A 21,516-nucleotide genomic window follows, 5' to 3' on the forward strand; every position below is an offset into this window, starting at 1 on the left:
CACTGCTTGCTGAAGTTTAGACTTACAATGGCTTTTCAACTCTGCAAGGGTGGGGGACCTATTAAGTTGGTCCGCCCCCAGAGACTAATGGATTTGGATGGTTTCCAAAAGTCTCTGGGGAGTTTTCCGGCTGATAGGGCTGGAGCTCCTGTCAAAACCCTGGTTGAACTGTGGAATACAGAAATGATCCGGGCAGTTGACATGATTGCTCCTGTGTAGCGCTCATACGGCTCCATGGCATACCCCAGAGCTGAGAGCGATGGAACAATATAGGAGACGGCTTGAGTGCAGATGGAGATGAACTCTTAGTGGATGCAATGATACACTGGTAAGTGCCTATGGTAAGCTCTATTTAGGGGCAAAGAATATTTTGCTGCCACTGTCAAATCATCAATCTGCCGCCCAGCGGAGCTCTTCAGAATTGTCTGGGGGCTATTACACTCTGGCCCCAGGTACATGGTAGAACCATCTGAGGCCCACCGTTATGAATTTGCTAGGTACTTCCAGGATAAAATCTTTAGCATCCATCAGGACTTAAGACTCCAGTGTTATAGCAGGTGAATCAAGCGAGGTATCCAGAGCACAGCCTTGTCCCGATTTCTTGGATGTGTTCCAGGTGGTACAGCTTGAGGACGTTGACAAGGTCCTTGGACAGGTTCGTGCAACCACTTCTGTACTGGGTCCTTGCCCTTCTTGGCTAATAAAAGCTAGCAGGGATGGAACAGCCGGCTGGGCCAGGGAAGTGATTAATGCTTCTCTGCGAGAGGGGGTGGTCCCTGGCTGCCTGAAAGAGGCAGTAGTGAGACCACTCCTGAAGAGACCCTCCCTGGACCCAGAAAATCTTAATAACTAAAGGCCAGTAGCAAATGTTCCATTCCTGGGCAAGGTCCTTGAATGAGTGGTTGCGGGCCAGCTCCAAACACTCTTGAATTCGACTGATTATCTGGATCCATTTCAGTCAGGTTTCAGGCCTGGGTTTGGCACGGAAACAGCCTTGGTCGCCCTGTATGATGACCTTTGTCAGGAGAGAGACAGGGGGAGTGTGGCTCTGTTGATTCTTCTTGATCTCTCAGTGGTTTTCGATACCATCGACCATGGTATCCTTCTGTTGTCTCCAGAAGGTGGTGCTTGGGGAACATTGCTCGGCACCGTGGATTTTCCAGTATGGGGTTCCGTTCTGTCCCCCATGATGTTCAACTTCTACATGAAACTGTTGGGTGAGGTCATCTGGAGCTTTGGAGTGCATTGCCATCAGTATGATGATGACACGCAGCTCTATTTCTCCTTTTCATCTTCTTCAGGTTAGGCTGTCAATGTCCTGAACCGGTGCCTGGCTGCGACAATGAGGCTGGATGAGGGCTAATAAACTGAGGCTCAATCCAGACAAGACTGAGATGCTGCTAGTGGGTGGTTCTTCTGACCAGATGGTGGATGTCCAACCTGTCCTGGATGGGGTTGCACTCCCCCTGAAGGAGCAGGTTCGTAGCTTGGAGATTCTCCTAGAACCATCTCTGTCACTTCAGGCTCAGGTAGCTTCGGTGGCATGGAGTGCCTTCTACCAACTTTGGTTGGTGGCCCAGCTCTGCCCCTATCTGGACAGGGATAACCTCGCTTCAGTTGTCCATGCTCTGGTAACCTCCAAGTTAGATTAGTGCAATGTGCTGTACTATGCCAACTCTTGATGCCCGCCCTGCCCATTGATTGGGGAAGGGGGAATCGGATTCACAAATGTCTAGAAAAGCCATCTCACAGTCAATATTCAAGTGTTGGTTTTGATAGGCTTGTCTGCATCCAGCATTCAGCCAATATCAAACACAAATGAAATATTGAGTGAATAAGACTTTGGGCACTTCCAGGCTGTCACTAGGAGATTCAAGCACGTACCACCAAATTCAGGTTGCACAATTAAAGTTGATTTGATGCTCTTGCGCAGGGCTGGTTCTAAAGGGCAGCCAGGTGGGGCACTGGCCCGAGTGCCCTGGAGCTACAGGAGCCCGAGGGGCCCTCTGCTCCCCTTCTGCGATCCATGGCACCATCTGAGGATTGCAGGGCAGGAGCTTCCGCCTGCCTGCCATTCCCTTGCCCCACCTACCTGTCTCCTGCCTTTTAGCATTGCCCTTAATGAAGATGGCGGCCACGGCTTCCCTAAGGTACTGAAGCCGCTGCTGCCATCTTAGTTGATGGCAGAGATGTGCGTGCATAGCACGCACGTGTGCCATCAACAAAGATGGTGGCGGAGGCTTCATCCCCTTAGGGAAACCGTGGCAGCCATCTTCATTAAGGACAATGGTAAAAGACAGGAGACAGGTAGGTGGGGGTGTGGGGGTCACATGTGTGCACATGCGCGCACACGCTGGGGCCCAGGGCAAGCTGATATTCAAGGGCCCCGGCATGCCTGGAGCTGGCCCTACTCTTGCGCAACTAACTTATTTCCCCCCCAAACCAGACTCTTTGCGATAAGGAAAGTAATGGGGAAAGGCACTGGAAAGTGTGAGATAACACTTGCTGGATACATTGTATAACCTCCCGGCAAACAAATCATAGTTTATATATTTGTTTAAATGAATTTTTAAACCAGTTAATAGTTCAAAATCTTTAAGCAGTATATGTAAATACAACATAAATTCTAGTGAAACAGTATTATAGAAACACGAATTCAGTAATGCTGAACAATCAAAAATAGCCGAAGCTGTCTAATCTTCCTGCATATTTTGTGCAAACAAATCAGGATGAATACACCATAACCAGGTTATCTAAAAGCAACCTTTGAATCAGTGAAAAGAAGAAGAGTTGGATGTTACCCACTTCCTTATGGAACCTCATAATCAGTTTGTGTCATCATTTACAGTGGCCTCACATTTTCATTGGAAGGATTGGGAGGCACATGACTGTACTTTGCAGAGAGAACTTTGTAAGTACCAGGAAGGGCATTATTTATCACCACCCCTCTAAGATCTTCAGAAACAAGTAAAACTTCTCAAGAGCAGTTGTGATGTCACCTGCAATGTGAAATACTACTCAGAGTTCTAATAGGATCAAAGGGGTGCCATTTTTCCTGTTGATTGCATTTAGCATATTCTATCTTTTAAAATTATGACTATCCATTTCAGACCTGGGACTAGGAGAGAAAATAAATATACACTACACACACTATGCTGAAAATTGTACAAAATATGTATCATCTCAAACTTTGATTGAAATTAATTGTTCTCCAAATGCATTGAAGGAAGTATTATAGCCATGTCATCTTTTGTCAAATGATACTTGTGATTTAGCAAACGCAGGAGATAAAGTGAAATTATCTGTCTCGCTGTGCTGCATGATGAAAGAAATTCATTATCAGGTACCGCGGGAGAAAAATGATGGGAATAAACAAGTTGGATGATTTCAGTGTTTCTCTTCAACACTTCAGAATACTGAAATCCATCTGAAATAACAGGCAATAAATATTGCCAAACAGGATGGGCAATTTCTGGACTTGACATGACAGCTAATTGTAATAGCATGTTTGACACAAAATGATAGTGAAATAAATGTTTCTGAAAAAGAAGGCACTTTAGTAATATAGACAACATATCTGATCTTCACATGGAACACTAAGCACATTAATTTTATCTTTTCCAACAGTATCTTCTAATAAAGTGAATCATTAACTGGACCTCAAGGGCTCAATTATTCCTCTTATTAGGCAGAGCTAGGGAGGAGGAAGTTTCATTCCTGTCACCCTTCTTAGGGCTATTATGCCTTCATGTGCAGTGTTTCCAAGGACACAAGACAAACTGTGGTAGCTATCCATGTACAGCAGGTTTAGTCAAGATTTCCCAAGGAATTTCGCAAGAGTTGATATCAAAAGTGTTCTTATTGCTCAAGTTGTTCCAGTGAACAGAACAGTGTAATGTTACTGCCCTAATAATACAGTTCCTTTGTATAGACTAAGGTGGCCACTTATGTGTCACCACAAAAGAGGGCAGATTTGCATATAATCTGCATACATTCGTTTATATGTATAGATGCAAATTTAGAAATAATGGATTATATTCAACTAAGTCCTACTCACCCACTGAAATTAATGAAGTTAAGTTAATAATATCTATGAACTTCAATGGATCTACTCTGAGGACTACCATTGAATACTACCCATTTATTATAATTTAAGTAGATATACATCTCAGCAGACTATAACCACGTGATCTGTATGCCTGCTTACGTACTAATTGTTTGAGGCCAGTGCTCTTACTTCTTATGGTTATTCACCCTTAAATCAGATTCAGAACAGACAGCCCTTTAAATAGAGGACTCCTTCAAATAGAGGACTGTCCTCTGCAAAGTAGGACACATGGCCACCCTAGCATAGACCTCTGTGACAAAGTCAAAACTAATTTAGTTAACTTGCACAATAGAGAATGCATATGAAAAAACAAGGAAAAGTTGAGTGGACATTCTCATATGCTGTACAGAACCAGGATGATAGCCTATAATGAGTGGTTAACTAAATAGGCTTTGACTATGCCAAGGGACTATAAAGAATGCCCACTGACCTGGATTCAGGAAAGAACAATGGAACAAATAAACCAACTACTATGAAACTGAAAATAACTTGTGGCTCGCTTGAAGAAGGAACAGCTCAAAAGCTGTAAACCATCATTTTAAAACACTACAAAAATAAAATTAATCTTGGTGGGGAAGGTAGACAGTTGAACAGCAAAAGGCAAGAGGGACTTTGAAAGTCTGTACCATTCAGTACATAGTGAGACCATAATCCTGACTGAAGAAGATATAATGTATGCTTACACGTCATGATAAATAGTGATAATGCATTATAGCAGAGTTCTGAGTCTTTCTTCCCCCACATTTTTATTTTATCAAGTTTACTGTGCCAGGATCTCCATTGGTCTATAATCATTTCCCATCCTTACTTTATACTGTGCTAGGGATGATGGAGAATATCCGCTAAATCGGACTTAGTACTAGATTCCAACTGAATTCAACAGTCTGCTATGTTTTCGGACCAGCACTGATTTCTTGCGGCAGGCTGCATCTCTAATTGGCATGGATGTTTTTGAGGTGGGCCATAGCTGTAATCAGCATGGATTTTTCCCCTGAATTTCCCCCCAATTTTACCTAATTATCTTCATAATTTCCTCTAAGTTGATGCATTTGTAACAGTGTGTAGGTGTGATAAATAGGAAAAATAAACCACGTGGAACACCATGATAATTTACATAGGCATTTATGTAAAAGTAACGCAATTTTTTCCGCAACCAAAAACAACAACAGCGGATTGAATCAGTAAGTGCCAAAGCAAGCAGAAATTTAAAAAGGGCAGATCTGGATGGAATGACAGACTATTGGAATACAAGCGGATTGGAACTAGGCAGTGAACCCCATCCCTATACTGTGCATTAAAGACTGACAGCAAAAGCATTCAACACTCTGACACTCAGAAGGAAATTATGACATTGCAGGAGTGCCTACCTGTTGCACAGAGAGCCATGGTACCCCAGGGAGCCCTCCCAGTTGCATGGGGGTTGCAAAAGAACCACTATGTAGGCTTATGCTCTAGCCTCAGATTCTATGATAAACATTTCTTCCAGTTCACTCACATAGCTTGATTGTGCTGCTGCGGTCTTCTGGCCTTGCTTCTTACAAGGGCAGTATACAACAGGCATCTTCTCTTGATATTCTTTTTAAAATGTGGGCAGAGATCTTGAAAAAAATAGAGAGCAAACAAAGTTGAAGCACATCCAGCAAACAGATTTAGGCCGCAGTCCTATGCACACTTTCATGGGAGTGGGGATGGGGAAGAAATTCAATTCAGTTCACATTTAAAGCCAAATCTATCAAATTTGCACTTTCCAAAACAATATGAAAACTGAAATACAGCCATCCTTCAAAATTCACACTTGTCAGAATTTGCAGTGCAGTTCGCCAACCAACCAATGTTTGCAAAAATGCATATATTGCAGGAAAGAGTGCATAAAATGTATGTATGTATGTATGTATGTATTTTCTACCTCTCCCTCCCAGAAGGAGCCCAGGGCAGCAAACAAAAATACTAAAACCACTCTAAAACATATTAATACAAAACATCTTTAAAAACATATTAAAACAAAACATCTTTAATACATAACATCTTTTTAAAAAAAACCTTTTAAAACATCATAAAAAGCAATTCCAGCACAGATGTAGACTGGGATAATGTCTATACTTAAAAGGCTTGTTGAAAGAGAAAGGGCCTCAGTAGACATCGAAAAGATAACACAGACGGTGCCTGTCTAAGGGCAGGGAATTCCAAAGGGTCAGTGACACAACACTAAAGGTCTGCTTCCTATGTTGTGCAGAATAAACCTCCTGATAAGACGGTATTTGCAGGAGGCCCTTGTGGCATCGTTCCCTGGCTCTACCTGTCAGGTTCCCACCTGCTTGTGGCTACTGCCTTTCCCTAGGCACCACCAGGGACACCGCCAGTCAGGATTGTCATTTTTATGTTTTCTCCACTCCACTCTAGCACAGATCTCACTAGATCCCACTGCTAGGCAACACCACCAGTCACGTCCTGTAACCAATACTCCCATAGACTTTGCCTGAGTCTCTCTATAGCTGGTTACTTTGTGACTGAGTGCTTATGCTGTTCCCAACCCCCTTGTATCTGTCTCTATAAAGCATACAACTCTGGGTTGCTCTGGATACTTGTCTTTGTTACAGTATCTCCCTTCACCACTGCCACCATTATATACTGTTTCTGTTCAGCCTTGGTAATTACTTTGCCCTCTCTTCTAGTATGTATATTCCCCAGACAAGGATCAGGCCTTTGGTAAACCAAATAAGTATTTATTCAATAATACCAGGAAATAACAAGATTACTTAGGATTGTTTAACAAGCGTATGGTTTCATTTAGTGTCACTCTTTATGTTTCTGTTCATTTATATACTTTCTAAATATCAGCCAAATATAATCCAAACCTCCCTCAGAACTCTGCCAACCAATCCTCACCAAACAACCTCACTCCAATCAACTCAACTTCTTCTCCCTCCCCACACAACTCTCATCCTCAAATTTATACCTTCAACCAGCCAGCCACTCAGCCAATCATCATCCAGCATACTTCAGCTTCTAACCCATGTACTCCCCCTTTCTCTCTCAGTCATTTACCATACATCGCCTAATAGACCCGCACTTAACATATTTACAGATGCTAACTTACAGGAATATCACATTCTTCCCCCCCCTTAAATACCAGCTAGGTTATTTACTGTACCCAGGATTAATACGTCGCGTTTATATATAAGTGTCCATCACTTTGGGGTAAAGTGTCCTTTTTAAATTACATCTTGCTCACTTGATTGTAGTATCCGCCATCTGCCTTGAAAGTCCATCTGCCAACACGTTGTCCTTTCCCTTGATGTAAACAAAGTCTATCTGGTACTCCTGCAGTTCCCAGGACCATCTTTGCAGCATGGTGTTGCTATTTTTTAGTGTCCAGCCACAGCAACGCGCGATGATCCGTGATGACCGTGCACTTCCTTCCCCAGACGTAGGGTCTCAGCTTTCCCAGGCCCCACACGACTGCCAGGCACTCCTTCTGGACCGAAGAGTAGTTTCTTTCCCTTGACGACAGTTTGCGACTTAAGTAGGCAATGGTGTGCTTGATGCCCTCTCGCTCTTGCATCAGCACAACTCCAAGAGCCAAATCAGATGCATCTGTTGCCACTATAAATGGTTGTTCAAAGTCTGGAGCTATCAATATCGGACCCTGACACAGCGCTTGCTTCAGTTGGTCGAAAACCTTTTGGCACCGTTCATCCCATCTCACACACTCAGCACACTTTTTCTGTGTTAACTCATGCAGTGGGGTTGCTATCTCACCAACCCCCTTTATAAACTTTCTGTAAAAACCAGCCATGCCTAAGAATGCTCTCACTTGTTTCTTTCTTACTGGAACAGGCCAAGATTGGATAGCCTCCGCTTTGTTCCACAAGGGGGTTATCTTTCCACTCCCCACCTTATGTCCTAGATAAGACACTTCATATAATCCAAACTGGCATTTTTTTACTTTGATTGTTAACCCAGCCTTTTTAAGTACTTCCAATACCGCTGCTAAATGTCGAACATGGTCAGACACCGATTTGCTGAATGTGGCTATATCATCCATATAAACCACTGCAAATTCTGACATGCCCCTCAAAATTGTGTATCAGTCTTTGGAAGGAACTTGGCGAATTCCTAAGCCCCATAGGTAAAGGAGTGAATTCATATAACCCATCAGGGGTATTAAAAGCAGTTTTGGCTCTGGATTGTTCTTCCAGCTCCATCTGCCAAAACCCTTTACATAAATCTATGGTGGAAATTATTGCTGCTGGCCCCAACAGCTCTAGCATGGTGTCCACCCTAGGCATGGGGTATGCATCTGGGACTGTGACCCTATTTATGGCACAAAAATCAATGCAGAACCTAATCGTCCCATCTTTTTTCGGAACCAACACTATACTAGATGCCCAGGGACTGATTGATTCTCGTATCACCCCCAGCTCTAGCATCTCTCTTACTTCCTTTCGTATCTCATCCAACACTTTCCCATTCACTCTGTAAGGGGTAGATCTAATAGGGAGATGATTTCCAGTGTCAATACTATGCCTTGCCACACTGGTTCTTCCAGGTCTGTTACTGAAAAGTTCCCTGTATTTATACAACGCACTCATTATTTCTTCTTGGACTTTTCCATCGACTTCCCCCGACCATTCCAACTGATCCAACCCATCTTCTGCTTTAGTTTCTTGAACTAAGTCTGGTAAATCAGGCCCACTTCCTTCAGGGTATAAGGTAACTTGCAACACCTTTGCATCCCTGGTGTGATAAGGTTTCAGCATATTTACATGTACCACCTTATGTTTTTTTAACTGGTCTGTGGTTTCTTATTTCATAGAATTTATTGCTTTTGCCATAGGCCATTGCAGAATACAACAAATTTTGCCAATAGAGCATCAACAAGTTAATATGACAATTAAAACCATGTATAAAACATTAAAACACTTTATAATCTTGAATATGGGTCGCTCGCAGCTTCCTTGCGGCCAGCGCAAAGTTGGCCACGGAGGCTGTCACCTGTGTAAAATTATTACTCAGTAACTCCACTACCAGCTCCTGGTGGCATTTGTCTGGTGAAGAGTAAATAAGGGAGGCCAGGAATTTCTGTCTAGGATTGTCGTACAGTGGACAATACAGAAGATAATGGGAGATATCTTCAACAGATTCACACCCAAAAATTCATCTCCTTTGTTCTAGTGGGATTCCCATATATCTCCCATCTAGATAGGCAGAAGGCATCAGTTGGAATCGAAGTTCCGAGAAAGCTCTACCTAAGGGTGCACACGTAAGGCTCTCTAGATACCGTGACTTAGCATGATTAAGTTTGAGTTGGGGGTACCAAGGAGAGAAGGGAGCTATTAAGATGGATAACTGGCCTCGGCCAGCGTCCTGATTAAAAACCCAGTTCCTAAGTGCTCGGGGGCTGAGAGTCAGGAGCTCCCCCAGGGGGAGATTGTACCACTCCAGCATTTTTTGGCAATTAGAGGCCCATCCCCCATCCTTCAATTTCTCTATCCAACAGAATTTGATGAGGGAAGGATCGACTGTCCTATATAATCTACGCCAATATCTAAAGAGGGCCAGATCAATTGTAGCTGACAGTGAGGGTAAGCCGAGCTCCGCTCTGAGATGTGCCACAGGGGTTCCTGAGGGGAGACCTAAGATCTGTCTCAGGAACTTATTTTGTAGGGGTTCCATCTCCCCCTTTATGGATTCACCCCAAAGTTCTGCTTCGTACAGTATGAGGGGTATAATTTTGGCAAGAAAGACCTTTAACGATGGATTGACCAATTGTCCCCCTCTGGCATAAAAGAACCTTCTGAGTTGCGCTGAGGATCTGGCACCAACAAGTTTAATTGACTCTAGGTGAGACTTCCATGAAAGATCCTCAGAAAAGCGTATGCCTAAGTAATTGAATAAACGAACCTGCTCGAGAGGGTGACCGTTAAGGGCCCAATTTGCAATTACTCTCTTCTTGCCAAAAGACATGATCTTAGTCTTGGTGTAATTAATTGCCAAACGGTGCTCTGTGCAATAGATGCCAAGCTGAGTTAGCATCCTTTTGAGGCCGATTTTGTTTAGTGTCACTCTTTATGTTTCTGTTCATTTATATACTTTCTAAATATCAGCCAAATATAATCCAAACCTCCCTCAGAACTCTGCCAACCAACCCTCACCAAACGACCTCACTCCAACCAACTCAACTTCTTCTCTCTCCCCACACAACTCTCATCCTCACATTTATACCTTCAGCCAGCCAGCCACTCAGCCAATCATCATCCAGCATACTTCAGCTTCTAACCCATGTACTCCCCCTTTCTCTCTCAGTCATTTACCATACATCACCTAATAGACCCGCACTTACCATATTTACAGATGCTAACTTACAGGAACATCACAGCCCTCACCTGCAGAGTGCAGTGATTGACTGGTTATATAAGGGGTAAGATGATCTTTCAGGTATCCTGGTCCCAAGCTGCATAGGGCTATGTACACCAGAACTAGAACCTTGAACTTGGCCCGGTAGCGAATGGGCAGCCAGTGCAATTCTTTCGGTAGTGGGCTAATATGTTGGCAACACCCTGCCCCAGTGAGCTTTTGCGCCCCCAATTTTGCACAAGCTGAAGCTTCCGAAACAAACTCAAGGGCAGCCTCACATAGAGCACATTACAGTAATCTAACCTGGAGGTTACCAGTCCATGGACAACAGTGGTCAGGCTATCCAGAAATGGCCACAACTGTCTTACCAACCAAAGCTGGTAAAAGGCACTCCTAGCCACTGAGGTCACCCAGTCCTCTAGCAACAAAGGTGGATCCAGGAGCACTCCTAGACTACAAACCTGCTCTTTCAGAGGGAGTATGACCCCATGCAAAGCAGGCAATTGACTAATTATCCAAACTTGGGAACCACCAACCCTCAGCATCTCCGTCTTGCTAGAATGCAGACTCAGTTTATTGACCCTCATCCAACCCACCACTGGCTCCAGGCACCAGTCCAGGGCTTGCACAGTGTCTCCTGATTCAGATGTTACAGAGAAATAGAACTGGGTATTATCACCATATTAATGAAAATAACAATAAAAATGCATTATATTAGGAGAAAATGCTTGCAAAAAATCTGTACATTAGCCAAAACTGCATTCCAAAATTTGTTTATTGGGAGAAATTTGCACGAAAATTTTAAAGAATTTTCATGAGCATTTTTTTAAAATGCAAATTGCTGCAGAAATGTGGACAAGTGAATTTAAGACTGGAAAAATGAGGCACTGAGAGAACTGAAATTTGCAGATCCTTCCCTCCCTGCTTAGGAGTAAGTACTCAGTGGCATTTACTTCTGAGTAAACATCTTAGGATGCCTCTTAAAAACAGATTTTCTACTATAATTTCCTTGTTCAAGAGAAATTCCCTCTCTTTGTAGGAAACAGCTGTGCTAGGTATTTACAGTGGCTGATGACATGGTAAAAAGAACAAAGGAGTATGAGATTATCTGAAAGATTGCAACAATAGGCTTGTTCACACATTACACTGAATACAGGTACAAGCCATCTCTACACATGTACGAGTGTTTGTGTGAAAGAATATACACTTGTTGATTTGTACAGCTCAGCTATTGTGTACACAGGTTCACAGATTGTACACTTGTTGAATATAATGTTGTATGAACATCCCTAATGCAGTCCAGAAACCTCAGTAAAGGAAGAATTCCAGCAGGTATTTGTATCCTTACATGATCATACCTGCAACTTTGCCTGTGTTTTGTACAGATTAATGCACAACTATCCAAGTCAAAAGCATCATGGCACACACAGCCTTAAAAAAAAAAATCCTAGAACTGTGATCTGAACATATTGCTGGGGAGTAAATCTGACTGAATTCATGCTCAGCTCAAAAGTGGAACACATCATGTTTAGCACTAAGGACCCAGATTCAGTCTCTGGCATCTCTAGTTAAAAGGAATGTAGGCTGGGGTGGGGGGAGGGGAGAGTGCTCTTCCTGAAACCTTGAAAAACTTCTGATAGCTTGCAAGACAATACTGGGCTACATGAATTATCAGTACTCTGACTGAGTATAAGGCAGCTTCATATGCTCATAAATAGTAGTATTTAAAATTCAGGACACATCCTTCCACATTGGGCCAGTGAGATAGTTTTCTAGGTAATGCTGATGATTGTTTTTGGCAACAAGCTTAAAAAGATAGTAATACTGTTAACTTGGTTTACCTTTCACTGTAAATCTGATATTAGTCACTAGAATCACTTAGAAACTTCTCTCATTGGACAACAGCTCAACACTGAGATCAATCCAACATTACTTCACCTATACATATCATCTTGTCAATCCATTCTCTGTATCTGATGTCATTAGTCAGGGGTGTATGTCTAAAGTCCCACCATATATATTTTTTCTGATGAAGACTAATAGGCTGAAAGCCAGTGTGGTGTGAAGGCTAGCACGTTAGTCTAAGGCTGGGGAGACCCAGGTTCAAATCTCATTAAGTCATGAAGATCACAGGGGCTGCATTCAGACAGCAGTTTATTCTGTTTTCCTGATTTTTTTTTACCTGATATTTTCCACATTTTGTTTGATCTTTCACATGACACAAAAGCCCCATTTGAAATCTAGTGGAATATAGTGGAAGTTCAGTGCTCATTTCCATGTTCACAGCTTGCAGAAAAAATCTGTTCACAACCCCATTAAACCAGAAAATCATGGGAGTAAAGTGACAAAATTTGGGATGGTATACCATCATACCGTCCTTTCCCATCATTTTAATGCAGGAATCATGGGGGAACAGAAGTGTGCATGTGCAGAAAGTGGGGGGCAGTAGCAACATATCCATGACATTCACTGTTGTGTCACACCAGGACCACTGGTGTGAATGATATTGTTATGAGTTTGGGGTTGGAATGGATGACCCCTTGTGGGTCCCCTTTCCAGCCTCTGATTTGGAGACTTGCGCCTGGGGGAAAGAAACTCGCTCTGCTGGTCAGATGAGTCTCTCCTTTGTTAAACAAATAGAGTGACCAGGTAGGATAATGGGATTGTCGGTTGCCCAGCAACTGGTGAATGGACCAGGAAGACCCTTTTGTCATTGAAACTGTTCAGGAGAGCATCCCCCCCCCCGGAGCCCAGGAGAGACTTGTAGTTTTTTTGGTTGTGTCTTAAGAATGCTTGGAGACTGGAGGCAGGCAGAGAGACTGGCTCTCTGCACCATGGCATTTGGGGTGCCTCCTGTAACACTGATGGGAAAGCTGAATATCGGACTGCTGATGCCTTGAACCCCTCCATCCTAAGCTGAGGTTGGAATGTGTGTAAATAAATAAACCATATTTCATGAAGACACCACAGTCTCCGCTGACCTTCTTCCCAAAGGAAACCAAACCCTGGATGAGTGCAGGGACCCCTGAAATCTCACAGCTCAGAGATTGGGGAGGCACGCAACAATATTTAGCACAACATGGTAGTATATCAGTTAGAAAGCCAACGTTCCATAATGCAACAGATACTGCAGTGTGAAAGGAATGTTAGAAATCAAGACAGAAGTGTTACCATGATAATAAGTAAAACTAACACAATAAACCCCATGTCTGAATGACTTTGGGCTAATAACTCTCACCCTAACCAACCACACAGGGTTGGTGTGAGGATAAAAGGAGCCCCCCAGGGAAGAGTGACACCATATATTGTGCTCCTTAGGGGAAAGGCAGGATATAAAATGTAGTAAAGAAAAACACCAGGACTAGACGTCTAGAATTTAACCTTTGCAACAGTGCCCGCTGGTGTCCATTAGACTTGGTAGGGCTGCTAGGATGTCATGGTGGCATGGCCAATGTCTGGTTTTCTCCAGAGCTTGGAGGTAATTAGTTACAAGTAACAAATTCCTTGTAATTCATTACTTTTTTGAGGAATTAGTGGGTAATTCCTTTATATTTTTATTGTAATAGAACTAGGAGTAATTTTATTACTTTTGTGATGTTTCCAGCATTACTTTTGGGCATTACTGGGGGGGGGAGCAGGGGAAGTCTTCTGCTCCTCTGATTTGTGGATGAAAATCATGTGCCTCAAACTGGGCTTTTGTGCAGCGTCGCTCTTTCCTCATGCTCTGTGGATGGGTAGCAGGCGACAAGGGAGGAGGTGGAGAGTGAGATGGGGTGGAGTGGAGAAAACAATTGTTTAAAAAATGGATTGTGGTGGTGAAGAATGGAGTGGAGGGCAAGAACATAGATAAAGGAGAAGGAGGCAGCAGCAGAATGGAGATAAGGAACTGTGGAGGTGAAAGATGACAGTGTGTGTGTGTGTGTGTGTGTGTGTGTGTGTGTGTGTGTGTGTGTGTGTGTGTGTGTGTGTGTGTGTGTGTGTGTGTGTGTGTGTGAATACTGCGTTTACACTTGGCACACAAAGCGGCCTCCACCACCCTCTCTGGCTACTGTGCTGCATTTGCAGTATTTTAACTTTTTTGCATCTCAGGAGAAAATGTTTGCTTGGGTGAGTGTCCCTTAGTTGGTGGCAGTGCAGGGTCTGGGAGGTGGTTAAGTGAGAGAGATTGTGCTTGCTGGCTGAGCAGGGAGGTGGCACTTGGTCTGACGTGCAAAGATCTGAGTAGTGGCCTCTGCCTCCCTCCCCACCTCCCTTACCAGCAGAGACCACCATTGCTACCTTATGGATAAAAAGAATTATTCTACTACCTCTGTATGTGTGTGTTTATTTTTAATGTTGTTTTAGGCTATTTAGATGTGCAGCAGCCAAGGCCAGCACCTTGTAGGTGTTTTTTTTTTAAAGTAACTGAAATATAATTGTATAATTGAAATATGAAATATGATTGTATAATTGTATAATTGTATAATTGAAATATGATTTGTTGTTGTTATGTGCCTTCAAGTTGATTACGACTTATGGCGACCCTATGAATCAGTGACCTCCAAGAGCATCTGTCATGAATCACCCTGTTCAGATTGTAGTGATTACTTTTGAGAAAAGCTAAAGTAATCAGTTACTTTCAGAGCAATTGTAATTGTAAAGGTAATTACTACTTTTTGGGCCATGTAATTGTCACTGTAATTTCTTACTTTGCTCTGATTTTCTTCCCACTCTCCTCCCATGCAAACATACTGTTGACATTTAAGCACTGCAATTGTACAAATACTTAGCACCTAACTAAACAGAAAAAGTATTTTACTCTGGTCAGAAGGAGTCCCTGGTGTCACAGTAGCTTCTCAGATGGGAAAAAGTTTGCTTAGCATGTTTCGGTTCTTTCTCTATTCTCCTTCACAAAGAAACAGTGGACACTTAAACATTGCAGTTTGAGTAATTCTTAGCACCAACAGAACCTTAGTCCTGTGCTTGCTGTCATGAGTTTGTTCACAGTTAAGTCATACCTCCTCAGCAGTGAACAGAAACCAAGACTTCTGCTCATTCAGTAATGCTCTTCCAATCCTATTTAAAACACACACACAGAGAGAGAGAGAGTTGCTGGAAACCTCACATTTTAGCATGTGTTTTTAAATTGCTTTTAAAAAATGTTTTTAAATTTGTATATTTGTTTTTAATTGTTGTAAACCGCCCAGAGAGCTTTGGCTATGAGGCGGTATACAAATGCAATAAATAAATAAATAAATAAATTTTGTAGGCACTACAAAAGGCTTTAGTCCTAGGCTCGCTCTCATAGGTAAGCCCCACAGAACACAGTGGGGTTTACTTCCTTCTAAATAAGATGACTAGGATTGTGTTAGCAACTGGCAGTGTCTGGAAAGCTCATTTTGAAAAGGAACAAAGTAGTTCAGTTCAAGTTCATCCAAATGAACTTTTAGTTCATCATAATTTCTGCCTGCCCCACAGGTGTTAAAGGCACAAGAGTGCTGCTCTCCCCCAATGACAACCCTAAACCATACAAAGAACTCAAGTTAAGAGAAAAAAGAAAAGAAAGCACACATTTGGGCAACTTGATAATATACTTTTACATTAGAACTTATTTAAAATGTGCATCTATAATTGTATAAATGGAATGGCTAGAGTGCTGGATTAGGAAATGGAAGGCCAGAGTTCTATTCCATAACCACTTAAATGAACACAATGGAGCTTAGTTCTAAATAAAACAAATAGGATTATGTTAGTAACCACCTCCTCATACCTCTTCCTTGGTACAGTTTCCTATGGAGAAAACAACAAACATTACATTCAAGATTACTATGTTTTATTTAAGCTGTCCCTGGCTTATTCCCTCTTATGCGGTAAGAACCTCCCTGACCTGGAGCAGTGTATTTAAGTATCCTGGAGTCATTGGCTAACTGTACACTCCTATTGCTCAGAGAAAAAGATGTCGCAGGTGGAGAAAAACAAGCCACAATGTTAGAAAAAGGAATCCTTCACATCATACTCTCAGTTCTAAATACTACAGGCGGGAAGTTCCACAAGTTCCTCCAATACTCCCCTGTGCAGGCACTCAGATATTCACACATTTGTTTACATTTCTTGGGTTTCATAAAAGCAGAGATTTGCTTATCTCAAAATTTCTTCCCCTGTTGACACTGTTCCACCTCCCCTCTCAAACTGAAATTGGGGCTGGAAGTGTGCAACAGCCCCACACATGCCCTGCTCATGGGATTACCAATGGCAGGATGTCTGTGTTATCAACTACTCTCCTGCTTTCTCCCCCCCCCAACTCAGAAAGAAAACATCTGGTCCTCCGCAAAGTACTGCTGAGCTTTTTGTTTTAATTAAAATAATTATTCTAAGTTCTTGCTCTTATCACTACTGGGAGTTAATTATCTTGCATACAACCATAGCAATTTTTCAGATATTTTAAATAAATAAAAACAAATTTAAAAGGCCCAGTCTTGTCTGGTCCATTCTTGGGGAAGTATGCCACCAAGAATTTCCTCTCCCTCACACACAAGACAGTAAAAAAAGGTCCAGTTCAGGTCCAGCCCATGAAAAACCGGATTCCCTCCCCCATGATTCCAACCAAACATTTTTAGGGGCAGTTTGCCACCTAGAATCTCCTCTCCCTCCTAATGACCCTGGCAATAAATAGGGGCGGGTTTGCCCCTTGAAGAAACCAGATCCTCTCTCCCCCCTGCAAACCTGATTTTGGGCTAGCTTGCCACCACTCCTCTCACTGAAATGTGTATATCGCAGTAGTAAGCTCAGAAACTGAATAAAGAACTCACACAGATACTGATTTCAAAGACTGGTTGGCTGGATGGAAGAAAGAAAAAGGATCCTGCTTGCTGCTGCTTTAACACGGAAAAAGGAGGGGAAAGTATCTCAGCCTCAGAGAAGGGCAACAAACAGCTTGCAAATGCATGCATCTGATTGGCTCAGGTTGAAATGCATGCATCTGAATGGTTGCAGAGATGCTTCATGCTATGGAACTTTCAATACATTTCAAAGGGAACTAAAATTCAAAATGGAGGGTCTGAGGGGTCCCCTGCCCTCCCTAAGCCACTCCTACTGGAATTTATACATCCCCCCCCAAAGACAGGAGTAGCACCTTAGGGATGATTATGATTGGCTGTGCTTTCCAGAGATGAGTGACAAGCACAGAAGATGGACAGAAACAAGTTCAGAGTGTGTCTAAATGTGATATATTGATATGAACAGAAAAAGCATAGATTTGGGGGCTTACGGTGGGCAGTGCCCCTCTTGACCTAATGGACCAACCTTCACTACTTTGCAAATACATTCATTCAGTAATAGATTACCGCGTACTTCAAGTGGCAATGCATTTTGTGGGAGAAGAACAATGTTCATTTTTTCCCCCAAAATGTATTTTTTGGTTGGAAGGCGATGCTCATTTTTTGAACTCCAAGAGAAAGCAATCAAAATTTATGATGTCACCATCCTTTTACCCTAAACATTCCACACGGCGTAGCTGTATTTTTTAATCACAGTCCACAGAAATTAAAAGCACAATCAATAGTGAATTGTTAAAACCTTGCCTTGACTGTGCTTTTACATATGAAGAGTCTTCCTATTTTGCATAATTTGTTGCACAACAATTGGCAATTCAAAAAAAATATCTAGAGTTCCTATGAATAAGTGTTAATAATTGTATAAAGGTCTGCCTTTTTTTCAAGAAATATGTAGCACTTCAGATGCTATTATGATTTTTTTTTCTATGTCTCGCCCCCATTTTAAAATGGAATTAATTATTTTAGATAAGTAGCTTGGCTTGAATCGATGAAACAATGTAAAACTAGTCGTTCATTATCAATTTTGAATAATCAGCTGAAATTTTGAAGTTATTCACCCATGTGTGAGCCTTATGTCAAGTGTCATAAGGATGTCAAAAGCTACAATGCAAAAGAAAGAAGCTTTTTGTGACAGTCAGTTATTTTCGTATCAGGAATGACAATTAGGTGGGAAAGTGCTGTAGGCTGAAAAATACCTTGTTTGGTAATCAAAATGCCTTAAACTGAAGAGCAAGCATATCTAAGAGTGAGATTTTGTCAAGATTCCTTTAAAGACAAACACAGGCTTTCCCTTCAGTCTACATGTAAAGCATTATTTTTAGCACCTTCTTGCTTTCTTGAATGTTTAAGCAAAATGTCATATAAAGTAATTAGTTTGGCAGAATGGCTCTGAATTACCAGTTACTGAGGTACAATAGCAGGGGAGGACTCTCACCCTCACATCCTGCTTGTGGGCTTCCCATAGGCATCTGTTTGGCCAATGTGGTAAAGAGGATGTTGGGCTAGACAGGCCTTTGGTCTGATCCAGCCAAGCTCTTTCTATGTTCTTATGAAAAAATGTAAAATGCTCCCTAGTTCTAGAAAGAAATAAAATATTGGCCTTAGAGATGACTAAGCAAAGCATGAAATGATGCTCAAAGAATTTAAAACTATAAAAACATGGGCCAACATCTTGTACGCTACGCGCTGAGAAGCTTATGCAAGAAAATCAGCTGGATGTTTCTAGGGTAAGGGTAGCCAACATGATACCTTCTAGATATTGTGGATTACAATTCCTTTCATACCTGACCAATGGCCATGCTGGCTGGGGCTAATGAGAGCTGCAGTACAACAACACTTGGAGGGCACCACTTTGGCTAGGCCTATTCTAGGACAGGAAATATGTGGAAGGATCTCACTTGAACTAAACTGCCTAGCCATGCTGGAGCATGCTCAGGACTGAGTGTAGGCCAAAGGGTGCCCTAGGCAAGGCATACTGTTGAACCCCCCTCCATTTGTTCAATTTTTAAAGATCTTGTCTTTTATTATATTTGCAGTCTGTTTCATAACTTTGATGCATTGGTTTATATGGATGATATATGCCTATAATGAAGATAATCAACGTGGACGTTACTATCTGTAAATGTGCATTTTCATATTTGTATTGCTGGTTTCATTTGATGAGTGATACTTCTCAAGCCAAGTGCATTTGGTGATTGCCTGGGTTTCCTGCCCCTAAATCCAGACCATGCTCAGAGCAGAAACAAATCACTACAGGAGAGGAACATTGTCACAGGGGAGTTCAGCAGCCACTCTGTTTTCCACATGCACAGTGTGTAATATTCTGTCCATGATCTTCATTATAAGATTATTGTGGTATGCTATTAAAACAGACTAATACTACTTTTTTGAGTTGCAGCTGAAAGTGCAAGCACTGGGATATTACACATGCAAAACAGGTACACTGTTTTTATTTTATTCTTGCTGCAAGTTCACTTAGACTGTATACTGATATGCAGGGCCAGCTTCAAAGGGCGGCCAGGTGGGGCCCTAGCTGAGGGCCCGGCAGCCCACAGGGACCCCTGAAGGGGCCCTCATTATGGTGGTGGAGTAGTGCTCCCCTTCCGTGGCAGGCTCCCTGCCGCGGATCACAGGGAGGGAGCTGCCCACCCGCTCGCCAGCCCACCCACGCCTGCTTGCTCGCTCTCCCCCCACACCCACCTGCTGTCCCTCTGCCCCCACTGGCTCTCTCGTTCACCCTCCCCCTGGCCGCTTGGCCTCCCCCCTCAGTCTGGCAGCTCGCTTGCCCATCATCCCACCCTCTCGCTTGCTCACTTGCTGGCCTGCCCGCTGGCCCAAGGGCCCCTCGTTATGGAGGGGGAGTAGTGCTCCCCTTCCACCATGGATCACAGGGAGGGAGCTGCCCGCCCACTCCCCGGCCAGCCCCCGCCTGCTCGTTCACTCTCCCCTGAGCCTGGCTGCTCGCCCTCTGCCCCTGCCCGCTCCCTCGTTTGCCCTACCCCCACCCACTCCCCCTGCCTGCTCACTCACCCTCTCCCCCCGCTCACTTGCCCTCTCCTCCGCTTGCTTGCCCTCTCCCCCCTTGCTCACCCCCCTCGCTCACTTGCCCACCATCCTGCTCCCCTCACCCACCTGACCTTCTGCTCCTCTGCCCACCTGGTAGGTAGGTGGGGCGTGCATGCATTTGGGTGCCAGGGCCCAGGGCAGACTGGTGCCTAAGGGTCCCGGTATGCCTGGGGCTGGCCCTGCTATGCTGTCCTCTTTCTTCCCCACACTAGTCAAACACTTGGATATACTATATCTCCCCTGCCTTTTCCCCCTCCCCGAAAAAATGTTTTTACCCCCATAAATAGGGTTGCCAGCTCTCCTGGTTTGGCCTGGAATGACCAGGAATTGAGCTCTGTCTCCAGGAGAATTACCAACCCTCCAGGTCTGGCTTGGAGTCCAGGAATTGACCTTGATCAATTCCTTATTTGATCTTTATATTCTTCTGGGATGTTATTTAAATTGTATTTTGGCAGTATGATATTTTTCTTCTTCTTTAGCTTTACTCTGATTTTTTATATTACCAGTTCATGATCTGTACCACAGTCTGCTCCTGGTCTTGTGTTCGCAGAAAGTATGGAACTTGTTGCTACCAATTATATAATCAATTTGATTCCTATATTGACCATTTGGTGATGGACACGTGTACAGTTGTGTTTTCGGTTGCTCAAAAAATGTGTTTGCAAGAAACAAATTATTGGCTTCACAGAATTCAGTAAGTCTTTCTGTTTCTTCATTTCTATCTCCTAAGCCCCATTTTTCCACAATTTCTTGTTCTTCTCTGTTCCTTACTTTTGCATTCCAGTCCCTCATGATTATCAGCACATCTCGTTTTGGTGTGTGATCAATTTCTTCCTGTACTTCTGCATAAAATCTCTCCAATTCTGCTTCTTCTGTGTTTGCTGTTGGAGCATAGATTTGTATGATGGTTATGTTAATAGGTTTCCCGTTAAATCTCATTGATATCACTCATTCAGACCTTGCATTATAGCTCCTAATTGCTTTTGCTACATCACTTCTCACTATTAAAGCAACTCCATTTCTTCTTAATTTCTCATTTCTTGCATAAAATATTTTGTAGTTGCCTGACTGAAAACGGCCCATTCTTGTCCATTTTAAACCACTCACGCCAAGTATTGCAATATTGTTGTGTTCCGTTTCTTGCTTGACAATTTCTAACTTTCCCTGGTTCAT

General features: G+C 43.0%; 1 protein-coding gene and 1 long non-coding RNA gene across 2 annotated transcripts in view; one reads left to right on the forward strand and one right to left on the reverse strand.

Moving 5' to 3' along the window:
- Positions 1-21,516, forward strand: part of HTR1F (5-hydroxytryptamine receptor 1F) — a 215,421-nt gene that overhangs the window by 168,539 nt on the left and 25,366 nt on the right. The window lies entirely within an intron of this gene.
- LOC133385921 (uncharacterized) overlaps positions 1-21,516 on the reverse strand; it is a 67,256-nt gene that overhangs the window by 27,534 nt on the left and 18,206 nt on the right. Inside the window, exon 2 of the long non-coding RNA XR_009763017.1 lies at positions 5,604-5,706. This is a non-coding gene — a long non-coding RNA (uncharacterized LOC133385921). The remainder of the gene's footprint in view (positions 1-5,603; positions 5,707-21,516) is intronic.

The sequence above is a fragment of the Rhineura floridana genome, chromosome 5 (assembly GCF_030035675.1).
Source record: "Rhineura floridana isolate rRhiFlo1 chromosome 5, rRhiFlo1.hap2, whole genome shotgun sequence".
Classification (NCBI taxonomy): domain Eukaryota; kingdom Metazoa; phylum Chordata; class Lepidosauria; order Squamata; family Rhineuridae; genus Rhineura; species Rhineura floridana.